Raw genomic sequence first — 26,372 nt, forward strand, 5'->3', positions numbered from 1 at the left:
ACAGACTATTGTTTTCAACATGTATTCACTACATGTCTAACACCCTCTGAAGTTGCAAGCCACCCTCCCACTCACCCCCAAAAATCTTCAACCAGTGCCAAAGTCTATATTTTCTTAACTTAAAGAAGTAATTCCAGGGCTGTCAACTGATAAATTTCATTCAGGGAAACGCTGTGTTCTTTAAGCAACACATTAATCTTCTCTGAACTAACCATAGTAAACATCAATGTTGAATTGTACAGATTTCACATGTTGCTGCCAGGAGTTTTAGAAGAATGATCCCCTTTTTAGGTAACCTGGCTTTTAAAATTACAACTTAGAATACGCAAACAAAGAAGACTAATGAACTCAGCAGCCTGTATGTGTTGAGGCTGTATGTTGAAAAAGATACTGTGAGTAATGGAAAAAGGTTCATTTTTCAAAAGCAGGAGCTGCCTGTGTGAAGGTAGGAAGGAGAGGAAGAATCTCTCTTTCACTTTGGTTATAAGAGTTTGCTGTAAACAATCTTTTCCCCTCTGTTATCAGGGAATATCCTGCAGGGGTGCATGTTCTATGTCACCTTGACCAAGTCACGAAGGAAGGGGAATTTTTCTCTCCTAATAACCCACTCAACTCCCCACTTTTTAAAAATTATTCATTTTTTAAGCTGAAGTATGTAAGAACCTCCATTAACTACTGTCCTGCTGCTCAGAGAAAGACTGAGTATTGACTCTGCTAATACAACAAAAGACAGAAGACTTAGTCAAAATTTTTTTCTTGTTTTCTGCTGCTAAAAGCAGTGCACATAGGGCAGCAGTCTTGCCATGCAAGTACAACCACCTATCCACCAGGAAACATGCTTTAAGCCAGAACCCATTACTATGAGACAGCACTTTAAAAGACCCACGCTATCCACAGTTGGGAGTGTGTGCATTTCTTTTCTGATGCTGACTGACCTTTCCAAGCATGTTGCTAGATGAACAAACTGCACAACACTCCTCTGTAACTGTATACAAACTCCCGACGTGCAGAACATCCTTACATAAAGGCAGCACCACGCTGCAGTCACACTTCAGTCCCAACACCAAGCTCTTGATGCAGGGCAGTGAGCTGGCTGGGATGCTGGAGGTAAAAGTGACACTTAAATCAATTACTTACCCTCAAATGCCCTGTTTCAAATCTCCAGCTTCCACCTGGTCATAATGTGAAGCAGGACTGCTAGGATTCAGAGAGGAGATGGAGGCATGGGGGTTTTATCTAACGTTGCTTCAATAACAGAAACCTGACATAAAATTGCCCTCATTTCAGCCAAGATTTTTCTCACACTGCCTCTCTGTGTCCCTCCAGGACTGCTACAGAGCTGTCTATAAATACTGGCCCCAACACTTGTCCAGTGCTCTCCTTGCCCATGGCACAGGTCGGTGTCAATGGCTCAGATGAAGTTCTCAGCTGCTCAGACAAAGCCATGGATGGGCTCCCCACCCCTCCTGCTTGGAAATACCATCCTGCTGCCAGCTTTACAGATGCTGCAGGCCTTTCCTGCAGGCCCTGATAAGACACAGAAGGGTAATTATGAGGCTCATATACAAAAAAAAACCAACAAAAAAACCCAAAAAAACAAAACAAAAAACCCCCAAAAAACCCCCCAAAAAACCCCAAAAAAACCCCAAAAAAACCCCAGCTTTTTGCAAACAGGTGGAAAAATGGAGGAAGAGAGAAGGAGGAGGAAGCATTTTGTTTCAGCTCCCTTTACAGTGCACATCCAGCCATGATTACAAAATTTCATTCACAGGAAATGTGGATGTCAAAAAATTCTGCAAAAATATTTTCTATAAAATGAGTCCTTCCAACTGAATAAAGTGTGAGTCTGTCACAGAATTCATACAAGAGCATTAAGATTGTATAGGTACTCAAAGAGGGATGAAGAATAAATACTAAAGCTATGTCTTGAAATTTCTATCAGTGGTCAGATATTAGTTATCCCAATTCATATTTAATAATTATTCACAGTATGACAGTAAGCATAAGATATCACTGGTGGGAGGAACCCACAATAAATAAGTTTCAAAGTTTAAAAATCATAAAAGCATAAAACAGAATTATATCTCTGTAAACCCACTGAGAAACTGGGCTGTTAAGAGATGGGCACCCTGAAACAGAAAACTGAGGGCAATGGAAATGAAGATGGCAAGATCAGCACAAATAGCTGCATGTTTGCTGCATGCCCTCAGTGTACACAGTGGGCAGGCTCCACAAATGCAGATCAACGCCCTGCCTTTCATTAATACATTGGATGGCATAACTGTGAGGTTTGCCCAAGCAAAATGTAAACCACAGCATAACTGCATTAACACTAAGAGATACAGGGGTTTATCTTAAAATCAGTGTCTTTTTAAGGCAGTTTATGAGCATGAAATTCTCCTTGTCAGGACAATATCTATACATAAATCCCAGTCTGTTCCAAGGCTTACAGAACCATCAAGCTTGTGTGATTAGACAATGCACAGCCTGGCATAATCCCATGGCCAGCATCCCTGCACACCTTGGAGGTTACCACTGAGATTCTGGCCAGTGCTTATTCATCCTTTTCTGCCAAGTTGAAGAAGTTTTAATAGTAACCTTGGAATGAAACAGACATTTCATCTCCTGCATGTATATTGAAAGATATGTTGTCTTACTGCTTTACTCCCACTACTTTCATCAACAACATCTTTCATCTTGGAAGTGCTTTTAGTACCTTGTGCACATCATTAAGGCTCTCCTTTCATAGGATTTATTTAGCTTTGCTGCGCAGCTTGAAAAATGAAGATGATCTTTAGTAATACTGAAAGACAGTAACACTACTGAAGCTGACTTTGTTTAAATGGACACTGTTTATAAAACCATGGTTTAGAAGCCTGTCACTGATGTCACAGAAACCTTTTGTATTTAAATGAAAATACATTTGGATGACATGGGTAATTGCTAAGCCTTGGTGAAGTGCCAGATGCAAAGTGTAACTAATTTGCTCATTACGAGTTTCTCAGTCATAAAGCTCCTACACATAGCTCTCATCCTCAATCATGTACATGACAGTTTCATAATATCATTCCATCAAACCTTTAAGCTGCCACAAATAAATCCCTGCAAAAAACAGAAACCAGAGTCGTTTCATAAAACTGAGCAAGAAACTGAAGTATTTATCATAGCTTTATATGTAATATAATGTCAAAAACTTATTTTTGGACATCTCCATTTTTAAAAGGGGGAATTATCTTGGATTTTTAAATTTTTTCAGGAGAAGCCCATAATTTTAATGAAACATATGCATTCCTGTACTTCTGTAAATAAATATATATACAGCATCATTTTACCATACCCCATGCCACACAAAAAGAAGCAAAAGAAGACATGTAAACAAGAGTGAGAGGAGGATACCACAACTAAGGCTCTTAGTGAAGGCTGGGTTTTAAAACCATGTGTTTATTTGGCATTGCACATGCAGAGGGGTTACTGCACAGGTGACAGCACAAAAGACCAGCATCATGACATTAAATGATAAAACGATAGTGTGTTGACAAAAACCATGAACTTAGTGTGCTGGAAAAGTCTGACAGCACTCAGATGATAACCTCTGGAGGAGAGAAAAGGAGGAAAAGCAGTGCTAGCCAGAAATTCAAGAAAGATAGCCTAGTTTTTTAACAAAATGTCTACAGAACCTCTTAAAATTCACAGGCAGCACCCCAGTGTTAGAAACAGTAACTTACATTAAAATCTCACAGCTGAAGTGTGCATAATATAGAAGAATTGGACACTAATTTAGGTCACCCTAATGTTTTCTAAGTTTCTGAAATCCTCCAGCAAAATTTTCAGGAACAGGAGAGCTTTGGAGTAAATGCCAACTGTGCATTTTTAGGTCCTTTTGTACTAGGAAACTAGAAGGGCCTTTCCTACTTTGATCACTGAAGTCAATGGCACCAACCATGACATCCAAAATTAAACATGTGCTAGGTTTAACTCAGTCACAGTCCCCAGTTTATAAAAGAATAACTCAAGAAAGATGTGAATTTATTACTGCTGCTTTTTTGCCTGGGCAGCAACTGCAATTTGGTAATGAGACAGTTGTTAGTGCTTCACTTAAGGTCAAACTCTTACAATGCAGTCAGGCTTGCCCTAAATCTACAACTAACACTAATATTAATCAGAAGTAACAGGCTTACTTGAAACACGCCAACATTATCATAAATTTTACAAGGCTGTTGTAGCTGTAGAAGATAACTCCCATGGGACACAGAATGGTTATTGAACATTATGGACCAGTTCCAAAATGACCTCTTAGCAAGATGAATAATAGCAAAGTTTCATAATCACCTAGTCTGACTTAAAGAAAGTAAAAACCTGCTGAATGAGTAACTTGAAAAAAGAAAACCGGTAGTGTGAAGATTCAAGTTATTTAGAAAGAAAGAAAGGAATGCATCCAGCAATAAGGAAAAATTATTTCCAGTAATGCTATAAAACTGAAAGATTGTAGCAGACACTAAAATCCAAATTGTGCCCAGAAGCCTGGATTTCTGCAACTATAAACCAGTTTAAATACTGAAAAATATTCCAAATATTCTGTGCATTTTTAAAAGCATCTTATTCTGTTTTCTTTCATTACACCAGTTATGATACAGTGAATCAAGCCAAAAGTTTTAAAACCACAAAATAGCTTTAGAGGTCTGCAAGATTATTTTTAAATCTTGTGAAAGCTACCTTAACATATTGTGCCTCAACAAACACTCAAACACCTTATATAAAATTTCATTACTTTATGAAAATCTCCATCTGAGTCTTCATGCACACTGTGGTTTTATCCCATATAATGAATAAGTGAATTTTATCCTTGATTAAATGAAGACTTCTCCCCTGGCTTTGCCTGCCAAGTAGTGAAAAAAGTCAATGCCAAAAGCCAAATGTAGGTTATGAGTTCATCCCACAGGTTCAAGAAACCTGTGGAGCTTGCAGACCTAAAGCTGTCCAAAGTTCTACTAACAGTAGAATTGTTTTTCTACCTCTCTGCTGACCGTTTTCACATAGGACACCTCCAGTATTAGTTACAAGGAGCTTAAATCATTTGACTTAAATGTTGTTTCAGAAAGACTTGTTTCAGAATTTAGTGTCTCTGTCAAGGAAGTGTAAAGTACAAGACTAATTGGTACACCATGACCATATTTTTCTTCCAATTTTTCAATAGTGGTAAATACCCATCTGAAGGCTCCTATTGCATTACAGAAACATACTGCCAGCATCCAACATCCCAGTATTGTATGTAAATTAATCATTAGAAGATAGATAATCTGAATTATTTTGAGTCTATTTCTACTTCCTGACTCTGAATTGTTTTTGATCCTAACCTTTTAAGTTCACCCAAAATTAGAAGTTTGAGGCATCCTATAAAAATATCACAGAAGTAAGTTTTACCTATATAGGCAGTAATTATATTTCCTAGTTTAAAGAAGAAGTTAAGTGAAGATGTATATATTGGAATCAACTATTGTGTCACACCCTATAAAAGATGGCTTACACTCCCCTTTAAGGCACGACAGAAATCCTTCAGAAATTTTGCTTGTCTTCTCTTCTTAATAAATGAAACTTTGAGTGAACTGAGCAGATCGCTGAAGCTGTAAGACCAAATTCTGTAACATTCTGTAGTGTTACCTTTCCTCCAGCCAAGAAAAATCAGAAAATAAGTGCCTCTGAGGGTTTTCATAATGTAGCTAAAGCTTAGACAAACCTGTATTAACCACACAAGAACAGCAACATCTGTCATCTGGGCTAGCACATTTTCAAATGCAATATACGTGAAATTGTGGTCATTCTGAGCTTGAACCCTGCTCTGCACAGCAGGAAAGTCTGTCAGCTGTGCAGACACTGATGAACATGGCTTCAGTGTCCCTTTAGGAAATCCAAAGAATTTAAAGACACTGAATTATTATTACAATTTAAAGATACTGAATTGTTCTTACAGGCATGCAAATGCTGTGATGGATTGGATGCTTGTCTTCACTAATGAATAAGGAAAGCAGGGTTAAGACAACACTTGGGTCACTAATAACAAAATCTTGGAAGGCTGAAGTCAGAGGAGGAGGATTCTCAGTAAAGGAGATAGGATGTCTGTAGGTCATCAAAAACCTTTTTAATCAACTGTGAGAAAAGATGTCAGTGCATACCTGACCTTTTATGGCCTGAGGTCAAGCATAAGGAACAGTTTATAGCACACTTTACAGCATGATAACTCTTTACACTTAAAAAAAATTCCTTCCTCATCTCTGAAAGATGATCAACTGCAGGCCAATGCCCTGGTGGTTGTTTAGTATAATAATGTTTCTCATTTCCTCACTCAGCTGACACTCATTTGAGACACCAATCTTTGAAAACAAAGTTAGTCAAAATATGCAGTACTCATTTTTAAAATCTAAAACTAATTTAGTTGTTTAATTAGAGAGTAAATCAAGAGTAATCTTTCAGCTGTATCACTGTGCTTCCCTATTCAGAAATGCCATAAGCAACAGAAGGCACAGCTATAGCACAAGGCAGCTAACACAAAGGAGACACACCTATAGATGACTTGTTCAGAATGCCTTCTTGTTGAATTATTTCATATAAAAGGTCAGTAAACAACTTGAACCACATAGTCTAAGCATCAGTGTCACATTTATTGTGAAGTCAAAAAAACTGTTACTGGTGCCGTGCCCCTTTGATACTTCTCTGCATCACATCATCTTTGACTGCCTGGTAAAATGAGGATATCTGTTACCACAGAGGGCTAATTTCTCAATAATGCAGAGGATGGTGAGTTCTTACACTGAAAATAAACTTAGTGGCATTTCTTTTTCACTTAGCTAATCTAGTCCATAATGCCAGTATTTATGGGATTAAATGACTGAGCAGCGAAGGCAAACTGCTCCTGTTAATGATTTCAGTTTTATTTTTCATAGATGTCATTGTTTCCTAATGTTTCATGCAGGTTTAAAAGCTGTCCACATGAACAAACATCTGGAAAAATGCTGAAGGTGGGGGAGAAAAGGCAGAAGGGCAGAATGAGTTGTGGGAGAACAAATGTGTGAAGTCATTAATTAGCAGAGATAATTTTCAACACTCTAAATTTAGATGACACATTCCTCCATGTATTCCTCTAGGAATACATGTATTTCTTTGTATGAATTCCTGTAAGAATGTATGCTAACATAAGAAAAGGAGTTGCTGTCATGGAAGGGCACTCTGGAGCACATCCTTTGTTTTTTTGCACATCTTCGTCTAAACCAGCAAAAGAAAGCAGGCAGTTGCCTTTTAAGTGTTTAGATACACACATACACACATGTGGAATCATCCATGTACCCAATACAAATCCATGTAAGAAATTTGGTTAGAATACAGATAGAAGTCCATAAAGGCGAACTTCTTTCTAGAAATTCGATGCAGCATGTGTTCAAAAGTTTTAATTCCACCTGTATTATAAGCTGTAATGAAAGTGTGATCTTCCTTAAAAAAATGTTTCTTTAAATTTCCTCCCAAGCTCAAAAATATGAGTTTAGTTATAGCTAAAACATCACCAGTTATTTTCAAAGTTTAAACCATCCTTAACAAGTACCTCAGATACTGATTAAACACAGAATGAACAGAATTACTGTCACTGAAAAAAACTGGCTTGCAAAAGTAAAGAGGAAATACTAAAACCACAAAAGGTCAATTCATTTATAAAGACCACAGAATTCTCCTTCAAGTAATAAAGTTTTATGATAATGAAAAATTTTTATAATAATAATAGCAAAATAATTTGGGGGAAATAGACTACAGACAGTAAATCACACACAGCTGCACACATTGTTCTGTTTCTGGAAAATGAAAAGCTAAGTCAAGTTTTGTGGAATCTGAACTTCAGATGTGGTTCTGGGTTTTTAGTTTCTTCTCCCCCATAAGCTAAGTGATTAGATTGCTCTTGATTATACACTCTGATCTCTTCAGCTAACATGACATCTCCTCCTTGTCAGGTTTGACAAGCACATTTTCAACAGCAGCACTGATTTCACTTTTATTTAGGTTTGCAAGGCAGATAATCTCACAGTGTTGTCAGTGGTGACTGTAAAATTGTTTTAATCAAACATACCTGAAAAAAATTAATATTTCAAATGCCAGAAGGAATACATTATAAAAAGCCACAAAACAACCAATTTTCTTTCTCCTCCTTCACAATGCCTATTTGAAACTCTCCACAAGTGCCAAAAATCACAATGAAATTGTATCATATTTCATTCATCTTTGCATTATGACCCATTCTAATACTCTTCACTCATCAAGGTGAATTCTTTTCAGCTTTAAAGAATTTATCTGTAGGCAACTCAAAGTAAAACCAAATTTGGATTTTTCAAGTTGGTTGCAGTTTCACTGCACTGTAACAATTGCTAGCTCTTGCTCTGCCCTAGTTTTGGCCAGGACAGGGTTAATTTTTACAGTGCCCAGGAGGGGAGCATGTCTAAGGCTGGGATATTATTTGATACTACCTCACAGTCATGGTCATGGTCAGGAGTAAGGGACTCTCACTCCCAGGGAGAAGGGTGTTCCCTCCATGAGGAAAAACCGTGATGGGGAAAATGGTCCATTTTTTTTCATTTTATGTGTAAATAATTTCCTTGTATCAGATCTTTGTTATTAATATTGTTACTGTTTGTTTTCATATCTCATTGCTGTTTCCAGTAAATTGTTCTTACCTCGACCCATGATCTTTGCCTTCTGCGCTTTCAGTGGGAGGGGGAGGCTCAGGGAGCAACAGGACCATTTCAGCAGGACTACTAAATTGGAGAACACTACTCCTAAACCATGACATGCTCATGAAGTTGATGGAAAACAGACCAATTTAATTTTTCATTTCTGTTATTTTCTTAGATACTTCCATCCACGATGTCTCTCACACCTGAAGAATTACAACATGAAAGAGGCCACTGTCTCAATGACCACTGCTCTGCTACACGGATGGGCCATGCTGGCATAAGGGCTTTATGTGCTTAAGAACCGTTTTCACACCCAAGCACCATTTAAGGGTCCAACCTCACTGAATGCTGAATCAACCCACAGTAATTAACAATACACTTGAACTGCAGAACCAAATGCTATTTGTTTGGTGGAAACAAATATGTAAGAGCATTGCACTCTTTGTGCATTAATGAATGCATGTGAAATATTTGATTATGCATGAACTCACTATTTATGAATGTGGCCACAGGGAACTGCCTCCTAGCTTAGAAGAAGGGATGGGGTGGGAAAAGAAGACTGAATGCACAGTGGGCCCTTCTGGAGGTGTATTATTAACTCTCCACCATATTCCTGTTTACAGGCATACTCTTGCTCTTTCAGCATGCCATTGCTTACCTTTGACTCTTAAGGGTCTTTGTTTCCAAGCAATAAATATTTTGGACTCCAGGGAGCAGACAGGAAGATCATACATGACTCCAAAAACTCCTTCACTGTTGATAGATTATTGTAAGCACTTATTCATTATTAGCTGAAATGCTGATTGCACACTTAATAAGTAGCCTATTTGTTCTTTCCAACTGAAGCAATACTGTAAGAGGACTTTTGAAGAGAAGACCATTAAAATCATAAAGACATCACACAGCAGGCAATTTGCAGAATGTGGTTTCAGCTTTCTACTCATTGCAACACAATCAACAAATGCTGCATCAAAATTTCTGCTGCTTCCATAAAATTTTTGTGTAGAGCCAGGTACACATACCCCTTAAAATGAAGTTTTCAAGAAACAAGGCATTGAGGTGAACTATAACTGCACTTGTGTAGCTTTGTAACAAAGGAGCCTAAAAAAATTCCTGTCTTCTTTGGGCAAAAACAGCAGCCTTGGCTCTCCCTAGCCAATAATAATAGATGTTGCCCTGAAGCTCAAGACAACAAACAAGGTGAAGACTCCACTTTGCTGCAAAGCTCCAGCAAGTTGTCAGCACAAAAGGCATACAACTGAGCATTCTACCTTCTCCCCTTTTTGTTCTTATAACGAGCCTAATCTCATTTAGAACAGGAAAATATTCACACTGAAAGTTCTTTTGTCTTAAGTCAGTCTGTATAAATATTTTCAGCTATGCCCTCAATCATTGTTAATTAATCACTGCTTTTAAGACCACACTTAATAAACTATGCGCAAGTTAACTGTCTCTTAATGGCTACAAGAAGGGAAAACAATCACAATTTAAATTGCTTAAAAGGATTCCACACAATTAAGAAGTGGATTAGAAATATATTGTACAGGAGGAAGAGATTAACTGGGAAGGAAGAGACAGAAATATTCAAAACATATGACTGACGAGTTAAATTTTAAAAAAGCACCAACTATGCTCAGCAGTTAATTATAGTTAATTTGCAAGCCTGACATATATAAAAGCTAATACTTAAGTGATCCATACCTGTAATAAAAGCAACTATATCACAAATATGTAATCTTCTATTTCACTATTAAAAAGTCCTGAAACAATAGGATATCCAAATGTTTCCAAAGCACTTCTGAAAAAATCATGTGCAGAGCTTGTACTCAAGCACAGTAAAACAATACCTATATGAATAACAAAGAGAAAACATCTCTAATAGTGCCTGTTTCTTTATGGCATTGTGTGGCAGTGTCACTGGAGCACAGGTGAGCACAAATGAGCTGAACATTAACAACAGTGAGTTTACTTAGGCTCTGCAGTCCATCATGACTTCACTTTATCACTTTGGCTAAAAAAACAACTACAACAAAAAGCAAACAAGCCACATCCATTTCACCTTGTGTTACTTAATGTGTGCAGCTATTTTTGAACTTCTCCATTGGACAGCTCACTGACTCAAAGGTGCTGATGGTTTGTTTTCATTGACTGTGAGAGTAAATTATGCCACATATCTAGAAATGCATCTCTCATAGGTGCCTTATTTTATTTCTGATGTTGGACTTTGCTGAACAGCTGCATGCCTGCTCTCACAGCTGTATGCAAGCTGCTGGACAGCTACACTACTCATAGCAGAAGGAAAACAGAGGTAATGATATGCAGTGAATTTGGCTTGTTTGAATCAGACTAAATATTTGGATTAGAGTCCAATTTTTTATAATATATATTGTAGACATATGTGTGACAGGAGGAGAAATATAACATAAAAGAATAAGAATTACTCCAAACGCATGGGAAAGGCAAACTAACTACCTGTTTCTCAGACTAATGCAATTGATTCCTTTCTTGCAGTCCTAATAGAATTAATTTTCTAGTAGAGCTGGTAACTGCAGTCTGGCATGCCTCAAGTATTGTGGAAGCTTTGATTTGATCACTGTGACTTATGTCCTCATTTCCCCAGCTACACTTTGTCCACACACTTTCCTTTTCTTCACACAATGAATGTAGTAATGTAAACATCATTGCAATATATTCTAATGTGTCAGAGTCCCCTGATTTAAGATTTAGTGCTACTGTGACAGATGTTATCCTTGGTTATGTTTTCCAGAAAAAAATCTCACACTTACTCTGCTGTTGATGCCAGCTATAGAACCACACAGAGTTTACACTAATCTAACAGCAACTTTTTCTATAACCTTATCATAAATCATGTCAACAGCACCAAGACTTCATGGCAAGTTTTGATCCTTCTACGGTGTCAAGCTTCCTTCTTCTGAAGAACCAAGATTCCAAATGCAGGAGGGACAGGGAGCACACTGGGATCATCCCTGACAGGAAATCTGAACGAGCTCTGAGATGTGCCGTCTCACCCGAGACTGTTCGACCCATTCTACAGTTAGTCACTGATCCACTTAAAGAGATCACATGAAAATTGGAGATTAAGTACCACCACCATTTTGAAATAGGTTTCAAATCAGCTTTAGCTCTTCATTTTACATTCTCAGACCCATGAGAAGAAAGAGTTCTAACGAGAAAATGACTCATTTATATGAACACAAAGTAATTCAAAGTCCTACACAACATGAGAAAGCAACTGATGAAACATTCCAAAAGCTACACTGGCAACAGAAAAAACAATTTTAATGCTATCTCAATTACTCTTAAGTATTCACATTATCTAGGAATGCACAATGTGTTAATTAATGAAAGGCTGCTCTTACTTTTTTTAAACTAAGTTTTCCACTCTGTCATCATCGTGGTTCAAGTCTGAAAACGGTAATACATTTCTTTATCATGGAAAGGATAATTTCTTATAATATTTTCAGATCAGCCCAATAAATTGTTTGGTCACTTCTGATAAGAAATAAGATAGCAATTTTTAAGACAAGACCAAATTGTATTTACTATTTCAAATAACCACACAACAGTTGACGTTTTAAGGCACCTTGGAGAGAATTTAAGAAGCCATCCTGCAGGGCCACCTGGATCAGGTTTCTGAGGGCTTTGGTTGGATATTGAGCATTTACAGGGATGGAGACTCCACACCCTCTCTAGGCAACTTTTGCCAGAGTTAACACCCTCACAATAAAAAGTTCCCCTTCTCCCTTACGTTTAAACAGAATTTCCTGTATTTCAGCTTGAGCCCATTGGCTCTCCTCCATCACGGCACACCACTGAAAAGAGCCTGACTACATCCTGCTGGCACCCTCCTTTCAGATATTCTACACATCAGTGAGCCTCCTTCTGAGCCTCCTCTTCTCCAAACTGAACATTCCCAGCTCTCAATCCTTCCCATAGGACAGATGCTCTGGTCCCCTAAACATCTTCATGGTGCCTTATCTGGACTGGTTCCACTATGTCCACATGCTTCTTGTGTGAGAGAACCCAGCAGTGGCCCAAGAGCCCCAGATGTGGCTTGGCTCAGCAGTGCTGAACCAAAGTGCAGGATCCCCCCCTGAACCCGCTGGCAGCAGTGCCCAGTGCAGCTCTTGGCTCTCCTGGCCACCAGGGCTCATTGATAGCTCACGTTTATGTTGCTGCCTCAACCTTTTCTATTCTCTGAGTTACTGTTCTGTCAATTTTGCTTATTCTTCAGTGCTGATTATATGAGTTTTACTGGTTTGTGAGTTACCTCATACCAGTGAAAATTCCTCTCATTAGTCAAACAGAATCATTTAGTTATTATTTCATATAACCACACAACAGTTGAGGTTTTAAGGCACCTTGGAGAGAATTTAATGCAGCCATCCTGCAGGGCTGGAATCTTTTAATCTTAATCTTGGTGGGTTTTCTTCTAAAAAAGCAAAAAGCTATGGAAAAGAGCAGGTGGACTGACAAAAAAATAATCATCCTAAATATGCGAGAGACATCAAAAATGCATCTGATCTAAATTATGGATTTGAAAATCAGGCAGAAAGAAGAAACATCTTAGGAAATGAATGGAAAAATTTTCACTGTGTAGCACAATTTTTTGGTTGACCACAAATCATAATTTATTCAGTCAGGTATGGATATTTCCAGAATTATTCACAGTCTTGGCTCATTCTCCATCGCTCTTCCCAACATGCTTTTTGCAAAAGGATAAAATGAAATGAAGACAAATCCATGTGTTCTGTTAAATTATTAAAAATGAGACTTCAAAGTTTTAGAAGTCATTGCCTATTTCCTTTAAAATACAAATATTTCTTTACAATTTCCCTGCATTATACCTATATCACTCCCAAACCTTTAGTGACTGGTTACTAACTGAAAAGAGTGCCAAAAAAAGAGGAAAAGCTATTCTGAGTCCCATTTCACATAGCTGCAAACTGATTTCATGGCAAGGGTGACCATGTGGCAAGAAAGCCAGTTATGGCCCATGGGGTTAAGAAATGAAGCCATCACACATCTCTCCCTGTAGTTATGTACCTGATTAAAAGCTGATTAACACAAGCAAGCAAATTTTGTCCAGCTATCTGGGAAGCTAGCAGCATAGGAAAGTATGTGTGTGCAGTCTTCCTGCAGCTCAAAAAGCCACAACTAGTAAATGTAAAGAGAACTCAATATTTTGACCCTCTGTATATTTTTCAGACAATTTCTAGCTGTATTGCAGAAACATAGCATCTTTGTACTTCCAAGCAGCACAGGAGTTAGGCTGGAATTGGTCAATGGCAATTGAACATTACAAATGGATGGACTTACAGATGTTCATTGTGGTCACAAAATCCTGGTGCGAAAGCAGTCTCCGGGGAATATTGTATTAATCTCTCACACAGCATTTAAGAAATGCTCAAGCTGTAGGAGTCAGAAGAAATTGGGCACTCAAAAGTGAGGGCCCGTAAAAACAATTCATGGCATCATCTGTTGTGCCATATATCAGCTCCACAGAACCTCTGTCAAAAACCTGGGTGTCTCATCTGTCCTGCAGCAAACACACATGGCTCAGCCAGATGTGCAGTTTTCAGCTTTGGTCCAAGTGGACAAGACGGTGTCAGCACAAAAACATTGAGCTGGGAGGAAGAGAGATGGCATTTTTCAACAGAAAAACATTGGAGGAATAAAAATAATATAATAATAAAAATCTTTCAAGACTAGGAAATATTTTCCCTTTTACTCTTTATTCTAAGAACACTTTGCTTACCAGTCATGAGGGTTTTAAAAGCATTAAGACAGTTAGCCAAGCCTGACACTCAGCTGGTATTTTACCTACTGCAAAACACAAGAACAGAAAATGTAAAAGCCAGCATCTGGCTGGCTTTTGAACTTCTGGTTGACCATGACAAATTGCTACTTTATTTTCTGACTGTAAACTTTCATCATTAAACTAAAAATAAAGCAGCTCAAAGATTAGCTACAAATAAGCAAAATTCTGAATGAAAACATACTGGTAACAATTGATAGGTTAACTATTTTGTCTGGAAATGTTATGTTTTTATTTTTCCTAAGGAATAAGTATGCAAGTATGCAAGGAGTCATGTGTTTTTAAAATAAGATAGCATATCTTAAACTTAGAGTTTTCTGCAACCAGAAGTTGAGACAGAGGAAAATAACTTTAGTCATAATATCTTGTGATAGAAAGGTGTTTGGGATTATCATGCTCCCTTCCAACGAAGCAAAGATATGGAGCCCAAAGGAAAAATGTCAGGTACTTAACGCAACTGGAGCCAGAAGGTTTCAAATCTCTACAAAATGTCACTGATTAGATAACGTATGCCTAACTGGACAAAAGCACTTCTATCTCCTCTAAAATAAAAACGGAGACAAGAGAAGAACAGAGAGGATTAACACTAGAAAAAGAAGAGAAAGATTTAGTCACCCTGATGGAAGAGAAGCAAACTTCCCAGAAGAAGAGGCCCAAAGATTCTTCAGAGGCAGCTGAAGAATTTGGAATGAATGAATTTACTAAGAGAAAAATAATAACACCAATCAACTTAGCCACAATTAACATGGGAGAAGAGCGATTTAAAGCATTTAATTCCCATCCAAGAAAGAGAAGCATGCATAAAGAATGGGTCAGTTTTTCAAACCACAAGGTGTGCATGGCTGTGGGAAAGAGTGAGGCTCCAGTAGTACTGAGCAAGGATACATGATGAAGAATATTCAAGAAGAAGGAAAATTGTTTTAAGTTTTCTGGAGAAAAAAAAAATCACTGAAGAGTTTGCAAAAGGCAAACATTAAAAAAAATGGATTATCATATATGTGCCAGAATTCCCATTTTACAGCAACTAGAAGTATCTACTAACTTACATGGAGAAGAAAAAAGAAAGGAATTCTGCTGAAGGAGAGAAATGAAGATAGCTGCTAAAACCCAGAAATGAAACATTTGTCAAGAGGATACAGACAAGGGCAAGAAATAAATGTTGCAAGACTCTTCTTGGGAAAAGTTAAAATAATATAAACTATATTTACCTTTCATTTATCAAAGAGAACAAATCCAGTGGATTTTATTTCAATCTTCACAACCTTCAAAGTAGTTCCATGAAAACTCATGTGTACTTACAGACCAAGCAGATTCCATGTCAATCTTACTGGTCCCTTAAATTTTGATGCTGCTATTTTATCATCACAAAGCTATTCAGATTCAACAGATTGGCTTTCAAGCTAGTTAAATCACCAAAAATATTGAATATTGTTTATTATTATTAGCCTAGATTTGGAAAAAGTCAACAAGACTACACTACAAGCTACATATATCAGAATTTATATTTTTGAATTTCTACCACACATGCCTAAAATTATGTCAGGGAGGCACCAGTTCCAACGTTCAGAATCCCTGTACATGATACACTGCAGTGTAATTTACAGCGGACCTTGCACATTAAGCTTTTATGGTGGTAGCTCAGTGTTTCATTACTTTTTAAAGAGAGATTTGGATGACACTGATTTGTCCCACATACACAGACCTTACACATAACTGCCTGTGTCAGTGTCTCTCTGCTGATTCAGGTCACGTTTTCTGCTTTTCTCCTTGACTTTTCTTGGCCAAGGGTGCATTCATTTGCCTATATCAGACCTTCACCTTATACTTTGGCATGTCACCATATATATCAGCATTTCAGCTCCTAAGCAATACTTCATACTCTAATTACATTGGTTTGCTTCTCCATCCTTATGCACCAACACATTGTGCTTTAATCAAGGATTGAAAACAACCTCTCCACCCACTCAGCTAGCCAAATGCCAAAGTGTCTCCAGATTTCTTAGCTTTCTTTTGGCTGCAAAATGATCTTCCAAACACGAACGGGCAGTAAGCATCATAGCTGGCTTCTCATGTTTGCAAGCAAGTAAACAATTCTTTGGATACCTCTTCAGCTGCATAGATGTGTGCCAAGCTGCAGCAGCTCACGGCTGCTCGTAAGAACCACGCAAGATGCACCGAGCATCAAGAAGCAGCTGCCTGCAAGGATGAAGCAGAAATGAAAACATCGCTGAATTCAAAGCAGAAGGATGTCTTCCTTCTCTTGCTACAGAACACTAGGGTTTAGGTTCTTTTCAGGCCAATTTGTCACATCCTATCAGAATGCTGATATCAAGGATATTCCCACCCTGGCACTCATTGCAGTCCTGTAGCAGCACAGCCAGAAAAATCCTAGTATTTGCTGGTGGGAAGAGAAAAATTCAGCACACAACACTTGGGAAGGACTCAGAAAAATCAGTCTGCTGGAGGGACACATGTGATATGTGTTGAGGCTAAAGGATTTGAAGTTACTAAGTGGTGTGCAAGAGGAAGTGGAGCAGCTCACACCAACGGAGACCAAACAAGGCACATGCCCTTCCTATGGAGGCAGAAGAGTAAGGGACACAACACATGGCACAAAAGCAGCATCTGACAAAACACACTTCTCCCTCACACCTTTCTTTCCTCTCTCATTTTTGGTCCATGTGTAGATTTAACACAGAAGCATGTCTTTTTTTCATGTCCAAATCCAAGCCCTCATCAGTCACTGCCTCTGAACACAACAGGAAGGACACCAGCCCAACTATTTTTCACACTAGCGCTTAGGCACAGGCTACATTTTTCAAGCCCTAGCTTCAGCCTCACTCTCCGGTCCAGTTCTTTGAGACGACACGACAGCTCACTCACACCTCATTCTGCAATGTGCAGAGAGAACTATTTGTTCTCTTGCTGCAGGGGCGTAAAAGCCAAACTGTCTTGGGACTCCAGGGCAGCCCAAGGCTCACCCTGCACCTACAGCCTCCAGCAACAGCTGGCATTGGCACAGCTCAATAAAAACAGAAAAGAGGCCTAAGACAATTAAACAAATTGATGATCTTGCTACTGAACTTTGGTGCTTTAATAATATTTATTGCTTGAGAGGAAGTAAATCTTTCCAAGATGGGTAAAGGCACTACTAAGTTATCACGCAGGGTTCGGTGCAGAGAAAAGAGACCGCTCTGCATGTTACTGCCCACCACACCTGAGCAAAACACAACTAAGAGAATGTCAGCTAAAATCCTGCCCAAGTAAACAGGTTTTATATGAGGCATCTTGTGAGTGGAGGAGTGGAAAGGCAACAGCTCCACTGTTTTCACAGTGTCCCTGTGGAAGGACTTGGGAGTACCTTGAGCCTGATAATCTCCATGCCCAAGGGCACCCACACAGCCTCCTGGCATTGTAACCCAATTCCCCTCAGCACATATAGGACCCTCAGTGAGTCTGAAAGCAATATTTGTCCTTATTTATTGTACAAGAAAGCTGAGTACTCCTTACAGATCCCCCGCTCTCAACCCCACAGCACAGAGGGGTTTTCTTTGACCACTATTCGATAGTCCACAGGTACTGAATCTAATCCCCAAAATCATTCAATAAGCTGTTTTTCTTCAATCTGTGCTAATAAAACTATACAACACTATAAACATTTTCCACAGTGGACTCCAAGATGTTTGGTGCTCTAGCTGGAAACACTGCTTCTTTTGTTTTTACATTACAGCAGATCCTTTTAGACACACTTCCCATCAAGCCACTGAATACTTTTGTCTTTTATTTTCTGCAAGGAGAGCCCTAGAGCCCTTTCAAAATTTAAGCAAGAGACTTATGACCAGCTATTGGGTGACTATTATCACTACAGATCTAAGAACATTACAAAATCAGACTCATCAGAAAAGCAGAGCAATGGCCAGGGAACAATTTTCCCTTCTGTAACTGTTCCAATACATGGGCAGATCACACCGGGAAGATCAGCATTAACAGGAGCTACAAGACCCACATCTCTCAAGTGGGGAGAAAGAAACAGACTCCACAGAGAGCAAAATTTCCTTTCCATCAAACATTTAAGCTAAAGCTAAGGAAAGGAATAAAGCAACTACCCTGATAAGCTTTGTCAGTCAGTGTCTATTAATCTTATTAATTGAACATATTCTCCCTTTCTGCCCCATGGTTAAAAAGTGCAGGGCAGGTAAAGCAGGAGTAGAAATATGACATATGAAATCCAGCAAAGCACCATGCCCATGCTGCTGCAGGCTTGTCTGTTGAAGGGCTGAGAGGGATTCCCATGTTTCATACAGGCAAAGTTTACAGGGAGAGGCAATATCTTTTATTAGACCAACTGATACAGTTGGAAAAAACAGACAAGCTTCTGGGCGTAGATAGCCTTTCCTGAAGGAAGATTTGTCTGTCTGAAGCATCTGTTTTTTCCAACTATATTGGTTCATCTAATAAAAGATATTACCTCTCTGTGCAAACCCTGCCCCCCTCACCAGTCTTTGAATATTGTGGCTGTGGCAGCAATACTATTACAATTACTTTAGTACTGATGGTTTGCAGTACAGACTTCTGCATTTGGTCTAACAGGCATCTACTCATTTCACAGAGAAAAGGCTACCATTTTTAAAGGCAATAGCTTATTATAGATTATATTCGCTGCCAACATGGGCCAGTGTAAAGCTGATGGTGATAAAGGCAAAAAATATCCCCACACCCAAAACCATTCCAGGTCCTGTTATTACCAATCATTTCGGGAAGTGACACTTTCACGTGTGAACTACACCCTACAGAGTTTGTCATGAGGATGCACATTTAAAAAGCAGACAGAAAAACACAGAAACCAGTAAAGCCTTTCAAGCACTGTGGGCCTCAAGATAGGTCTTTGAGCCTTACATCCTTTGATGTTCTGAGTCCTGGCGGAAGGGATGAAGCAGCTGTCTGACCCGCTGCATGGGCAGGCACTGCTGCTAGGAGATGCACAGACACCTGAAAGATCATGTTCAGCTTACTGAGACATACTTTTTGTTCCATAGTCTGCCACTGAGTTTAGCACAAATCTAATTGAAAAGCATTTGTACTGCAAATGAGAAAAATCAGTTCTTACCCTCAATTTAAAATACACTGGTATTTATTATAAAAAGGGCCATGTTTAGCTACTCTTCACTGCTTTCTCAGGTGAGCAGATTCACTGTAAACAGGGTGTCAATAAGAAAGCCACAGTTAAATAATTTTTCAGTGAATTACATTTTGTGGACATATGCTATTACCAAGACATATTCTGAGTTTTATTTCAAACACCTATGAAGCAAAATGCAAAACTTTTTCCATGACTTGTCTGAAGAATGGTAGAAATTTTTATTACAGATTTGTTTGCATTCAAATTACAAATGAATGATCCATATTACTGTTTGACTCAGTGGTGTAATTATAGATCAGCCACATTAATTTCAGTGGAATTTCTCTACAGTTTTGCCTTGCCACACAAGTTTGAATGGATGTGGTAATTATTATAAAATTACTTGACATCTTATATATCGTAATTTATATGTATCAATGACTGCAAAATTGTTTTTCACCACAAAGTGTTTCATGTCTACAGGATGGTTGATGTTTTGCATTTTTAAAATAAAAATAACAGCTAAAAATAAATTTATTTTGTAAGCAGAATTTTTATAAGCTGATCTGGCAAATATTTATCTCTAACATATATTTAAAACCTCTTAATACATATTTATGCAAATATCAGTTACTTTCTCAAACCTTCTTTTAGGGGTAGGAAGTGGAAAAACGATTTTTTAAGAAGTTTATTTACAGAAATGGACTATCAAAACAATCCACAGCCTGATTACACGCCCAAAATAGGCTAGACTGGCCAGAAATGCAATAGCACAGAACTATAATTTTGAAAACAATATGGGGGTTGAGAGAAGGGGGAGGAAGAAATGAATTTCTGCATGCTTCAAAAAAGAAAAAAACCAGTAAGCTAAAATCTGTACACTCAGTCCCTACAGCTTTCCCCACACTGGGGAATTTTAGAGTTATGAGTAACACTTTTTCCTCAAAGCAGAAGTGGTATGATAAGAACTACAGTCTCAAAATATTTTATACATAACATGCTGTTTCTTCACTTTGCTTTATAACTGCCTGCAAAAACTACGTGAAAGCGAGACACAAATTTTGTTCCACTGAAAATCAGACTTTTACACTCATTTCAATGTAAACAAAAAGGAGAAGACAAAAAAAAAGAAAAGCTTCAGAAATTGGCTAACATTAGAATAAAACTGCATTTTCATTAACCATGCCACCCTGGTGTGAGCTGACCTTCAAAAGGGCTCGTGTGGTTTGAAGCTGTCTTCCCATCCAGGCTGTGGTACAGCCCAGAAGCCACAGATATCAACCATTAGCTGCTCAGTACCATGTTGCATCAAATATTTGAAGGAATGACCTTCTGTAGGCATCACACATTATATATAGTCAGTGCTGGTTTAAACTTTCTGTGGTTATGAAACAGAAGATAATTTTCATGTGCTCTCACATCTGGGCTAATAATAATTTGCATTAATATTATTTATGTATCATGTGCTTTTCAAGGCTGCTTTAGGACATTAATGGAGAACAGGTCAAGCAGTCTCTCTTGGAGTCCTTAAAAGATGAAGAAGGGCTTGTAACTGATAATTGCCAAAGGTATCAGTTATTCTGTTCATGAAAATGTTTCTCTACATGCTCTGCAGAACAGGCACCATTTGATGAACACCACAGACAGGAGCAATGCAGCCATTCCTCATCTGACTTCTCATTGCAAGGTTAGTATTGATTTTCTTGGAGCACTTTTCAATCAGCTCACAGCCACTCACCTGGTGCAGAGACCATCCCCCTGCTTCATGAAGAAGAACAGTACTTAGCTGCTGCTTTTTTTCCTCCCACACACAGCAGAAAACACACAGGTGAATTATTTGAAAATGGAGGAAGAAGGCACTCCAAAAGACACAGGTCTGAGATAACAGCATTAATGGATGATGAGTTGTCTCATGGCCATATTACACCCTGAGACTTGTCTGATCTCTAAGTCAGCCACAGTGTCGTGTGTTTCTATTCAGAGCCATGGAAAGGTTAGGTTTTCTTTATACCTGTTGCTTTTGTTGTGTCAAATGCAGATATTGAGGCATGAAACACACCAGATGCCATGGCTGGTTTGCACAAGTTGTCTAAAAGAAACTAAAACCCCAAGCAAGGTATTTCAGACAGCATAAAATGCAATGATCAAAAGGTCCACATCCCTCTTTGACACCTTTCATCTGTTTACAGTATTTACAGATGGAGCTAGATAGAAAATTACACATAACAATGAGATTGATGAACTCCTAGTTCCACGTAATACTCCAGACTCCATGTTAAGTGGCCTCTAAGCCATCCCTAAATGCCAAGATGTGCAGAGAAACAAGAAAGAAGTCTGCTTGACCTGAACTGGAAAGAAAACCTCTATGCACAGTGTGCATAAGAATATTAGGGGAAAAAAATACAGTAAAATTCTTCATGCAAATTGCCATCTGGGCCAGGAAGCTGAGCACAATACTGTTTTCATCATCTTTAATGATGCACAGTTTAGTTCTGGAGGAGGGGGGAAGGAAATGGGACCAACCTTTGACCAGTATGACAGCAGCATAAGTAATCCCTTATTGCATTATGAAATGATTCATACAAGGAGACCTGTTACATTACTGGCCTGTTAAGAGTATCACAGCTCCTTACTTGGACTTTTTTTCATTTTGTTTTACATCAGACAAGCCTATTGCTGTCATTTGTAAAAAACAGAATAGCTGCTACAGTTTTAATACCAAACACAGGAAAAAAATACACAGCAGCTGTTCATATTTTCTAGGAAGTCTGTTATAATAATGATGTCATGGAAAAAGGCTGGAATCTATTAAAATGGATCAGACAGGCAAGCCATTCAAAGCGTCCAAGCAATATGCATACACAAGCTGCACTATGTACCTTACCTTAAAATAAAAACACACAAATAGGGGAGTTCCTTAAAAATATTATTGAGATCAGGCAATTAAGGTAATTTCATAGATTTACTTCAATAAATTCAGTTTACTACTAGAACTACCCAGTAAAGCAAAATACAAAAGCTACAACCAGCTCACTGTCAATTAAGCTCACTTTCACCTATAAAAGCATTTAAATCTATTTTTAAATCAGTGGCTCAAGTTACATAGGAACAAAGAAGCTCTCCCAGCAAAAAACCAGCAGTGAATAGTTTGGAAACTAATAATCCAACTTAGCTTGTGTTTTTCCAGACTCCACCAAGTCAACTATGTATGACATCAAATTTTGAAGATTCTAAGTTACACTGATGAGTCCACAAGTAAAGGGCATATATTACAGATGAAGTATTATAAATCTGAGATCAAGTTAAAAAGACGTTCTTAAATCTCTTCCTTTTCAAACCATCAAATAGATTTTGTACTTGTTAATTAAAAAATACCACACACAAAATCCCAAAATCATTCCATCAGGCCATCTGAAGAGATCTGTTTGATGACAGCCCTGATCAGTTTTGCATAAATAAGCTCTACTGCACCCACTATACTCCATATTCAGCTACACTCAACATTACAACTACAGCTGTCTATTAAAAAAAAAAATCAAAACTTACTATCAGGACTCCAGTCCAAAATTCAAACTGCTAAGCAGAATTAAAACCCCAAAAAACAATGACCCAAACTTCACAGACACTTCCACACTGAGGCCATTAAACACCTCCTCCTGCGCATGGGTATGTACGAACAAATTTGAGTTCACACAAGTCTGACTGCCAAACCTGATCCCCACTATCCTGCTCACATTTCCAGTCCCACTAAAAGGCAGAGGTTATCCTTGCACTAAAAGCAATAGGTTAAGCACACAAGTGTCTCTGAGCACTTCTCTAAAGACTCAAAATATTTGAGCCAGGGCACAATAAGATGAGTCTGAACGCCTTATCTTAGGCACCTCACAGTGTTCATAAATTTTCACTTTAAGCTGTTATTGCATATAATAAAATAGCGTTAACATTTCAGATGAACATTCAGGGCAGCTTATAAACTATTCAGTGATTAATGTCCTTGTATCATGTTTTCAATTTTCATTGCTAGTGGAGGTCATATGTTATGATGTCAGCTTGAATCTAGATTTCCATTTTAAGCAAATTTAATTTAAATTATGATCCTAAGGCATATGGTAACAGACCCTTAAAAGTTCCATACTGAGTAAATTTATTCACTCTGCTAATAGGATAGATTTCACATTATGGTGCTACTTACTCATCAAAAAAACACAGTTTGGGTTATGGTTCCAGACAGCAAAGATGCCATAGGTTGAATGTGCAGGAGCAGAACTCATTTATACCAAGATTTAACAGCACAACTGCCAACCTTGGGTGCAGGGGTTTGCAAGACAGCCAATGACAGGAAATTAATCAAATCCCCAGAGCATGATGTAAATTGAATCTGCCAAAAGGATTCAGAAGGAGGAAGAACAGAAGTCTTAAAAGGTATCTGAGCTGGAGGAAGGCTTGGGGCATATTTTCCTTAGGAACTAGTGGGATGGAAATGCTTCTTACTCACTAGTAAGACACTCATCCCTTTATTCCACCATGCTCATCAGACTGGAGAATTCCTCACCAAATTGCAAAGAGAAGTTTTCTGAGACAGCTGAGATCAGAGGAGAGTAGATGGCTATTGAAAGGACTGCTCTTCTCTCCTCTGTCCATCCCACCCTTGCCCTCCTTCTATTTCCTCTGGACTGTCGCTGCTTTTTTCATGACCCCATCTGTGACACCACCTTACATAACTAAACCACTTGAGAGCAACCTCTGTCTTCTTTCTCCCTCGATCCTGCTCTCCAAAAGAAATAGTTCTCAGGTGGTTGTGCTCCCTAAGACAACTCACTAAGGGCCCAAGTAACAGCCAGCTCAATCATCCGACTGGTTTCAAACCCAAGGTATAGAGCAAGAATTTTCTCTATATTGCCATGCCCTTTTCTCATGTGCACTGGGTTCCATGCAAAACATTAACAAAATTATTTCAGATTAAGTTATTAGCTTTGATGTTATAGCTTATTATTATTTTTTTCTTCTTTCCATGGAAGAAATATTCATGGAATAACAGTAAGTAAGTTAAAGTCCTTCTCAAAGTAAAACCAAGCTCAAATGGGTTTGTCAGGTTTGTCAAAAAAGCACCAGAATTATTATTGCTTTTTTCTATCATTTATTATTGATTTTTTCCCCAGTAATAAATGGTAGTGGAGGTATACAAATTAAATATTTCTATACAGCCTTTGAATTACAACAATTTCTTATATTGGTAAAGCAGTGGCAGAAACAACGAGTACAACCCACTGGAATTACTTCATTCATGACATAAAGAAGGATATTCACAATCTACATAGTCACTAAAATGTCAAAGTTCATTTTGAATCAGTCAAGTGTTTAAAAATTACAGCTAAAAGAGTGGGCAATCTTCAGTAGCATTTTACAGCCAGATGCCTATAACGCAGCATATGCCAGATCAAATGTTTTGTATTACACAAGTATAATTCTAAAAGCAAGGACTAGTGCAGGAACTACATGGAGAAAGCATGGACCTACTCATGTGGTTTTCTGTGTTTAATTTACTAAGGCAATTTTTTTTCCCCCAAAAATGATTGAACGGACCAGGAACATCATATAATCTGTCCAAGGTATTGCCTTCTCCAGGGAGGCATTTTAAGCACAGAGTAATCAAAACCCTTCAAAAGGTCTTTAGTGTGAAGCAATAAAGCCACTTTCATTTATGCAGATGTACAACCAAAAGCCATGTATACATCCACACAATCAAATTGTTTCTATTATTATCTTTGTACTCATTTCAGATTCAAGCTGATAAACTAACAGGAATAGCATCATGTAGTTAAATATGGTAAATGGGTTACTAACCTTAAAATGTCTCAAAAACCAGTATTTTTAAAAAATTCTTTGTTAAAGGAAATATTTCAAAACTCAGCTTAAAACATGCTTGAACAGCTAATAATAAAAATATTCATTTTCTGCAAGAATGGGAGCAAAGATTTGGGACAGAACACAGAAAATTAATAGCATTTTAACAGTCTTAAGAATCCCTATATACCACGTTCCTATATAAAGATTAGCAGATAAAAGATTATACTTAGTTCATTTGTTTAGTATATGTTTCGAATATATAGCTTTTTATTTTTTTTATACCTCCTTGCAACTTGCTGGCATTTCAAGGTTAGCCCATCCATTTTTATAAGAAAAGGCTACAACTTTATTTTAAACTTAACAGGCATTCATTCTTTTTCCTTTCAAAATCTAGGTATAAGTAACAAAGCACCAGAGTCTTATAAATTTTCTAACACCAAATGCAAATTAAGTTGTCAAATTGCTCTAGGCAAAGTTCCAAGAATGTAAACCCAAAGGAACTTCAACACAATTTCTCAACTTCAGGCTCTTTACAATACTGAGGCAAGGTAACAGAATATGGTGCAGTCAGGAAGCGCTATCTGTGTATGGAAAAATGTTTAATTCTCCAATTTCAGCAACTTCCTGTATTGTGTTTATAAGCTGTACGATGAAATAGATGTATACAAAAAGGAAGAAACTGAAAGGATGGCAAGGGCTCTGTAGATTAAGTAGCTCACAACGTTTTCAGCGGCCTGGAAAAGTGGATTGACAGTTCATAACTTAAGGACATCATAGGTTTTGTAAGCATCTAACAAATTTCTGTGTTTCTCCATCCTTCATTTGGGGTCAAGTGAATTGCTCACCTGCATTGTCTCAG

At 38.1% G+C, this 26,372-nt stretch overlaps 1 protein-coding gene across 1 annotated transcript in view; it reads right to left on the bottom strand.

The window, feature by feature from the left end:
* BMPR1B (bone morphogenetic protein receptor type 1B) overlaps nt 1–26,372 on the bottom strand; it is a 179,822-nt gene that overhangs the window by 113,862 nt on the left and 39,588 nt on the right. The window lies entirely within an intron of this gene.

The sequence above is a fragment of the Ammospiza caudacuta genome, chromosome 4, assembly GCF_027887145.1.
Source record: "Ammospiza caudacuta isolate bAmmCau1 chromosome 4, bAmmCau1.pri, whole genome shotgun sequence".
NCBI classification, from domain to species: Eukaryota; Metazoa; Chordata; class Aves; order Passeriformes; family Passerellidae; genus Ammospiza; species Ammospiza caudacuta.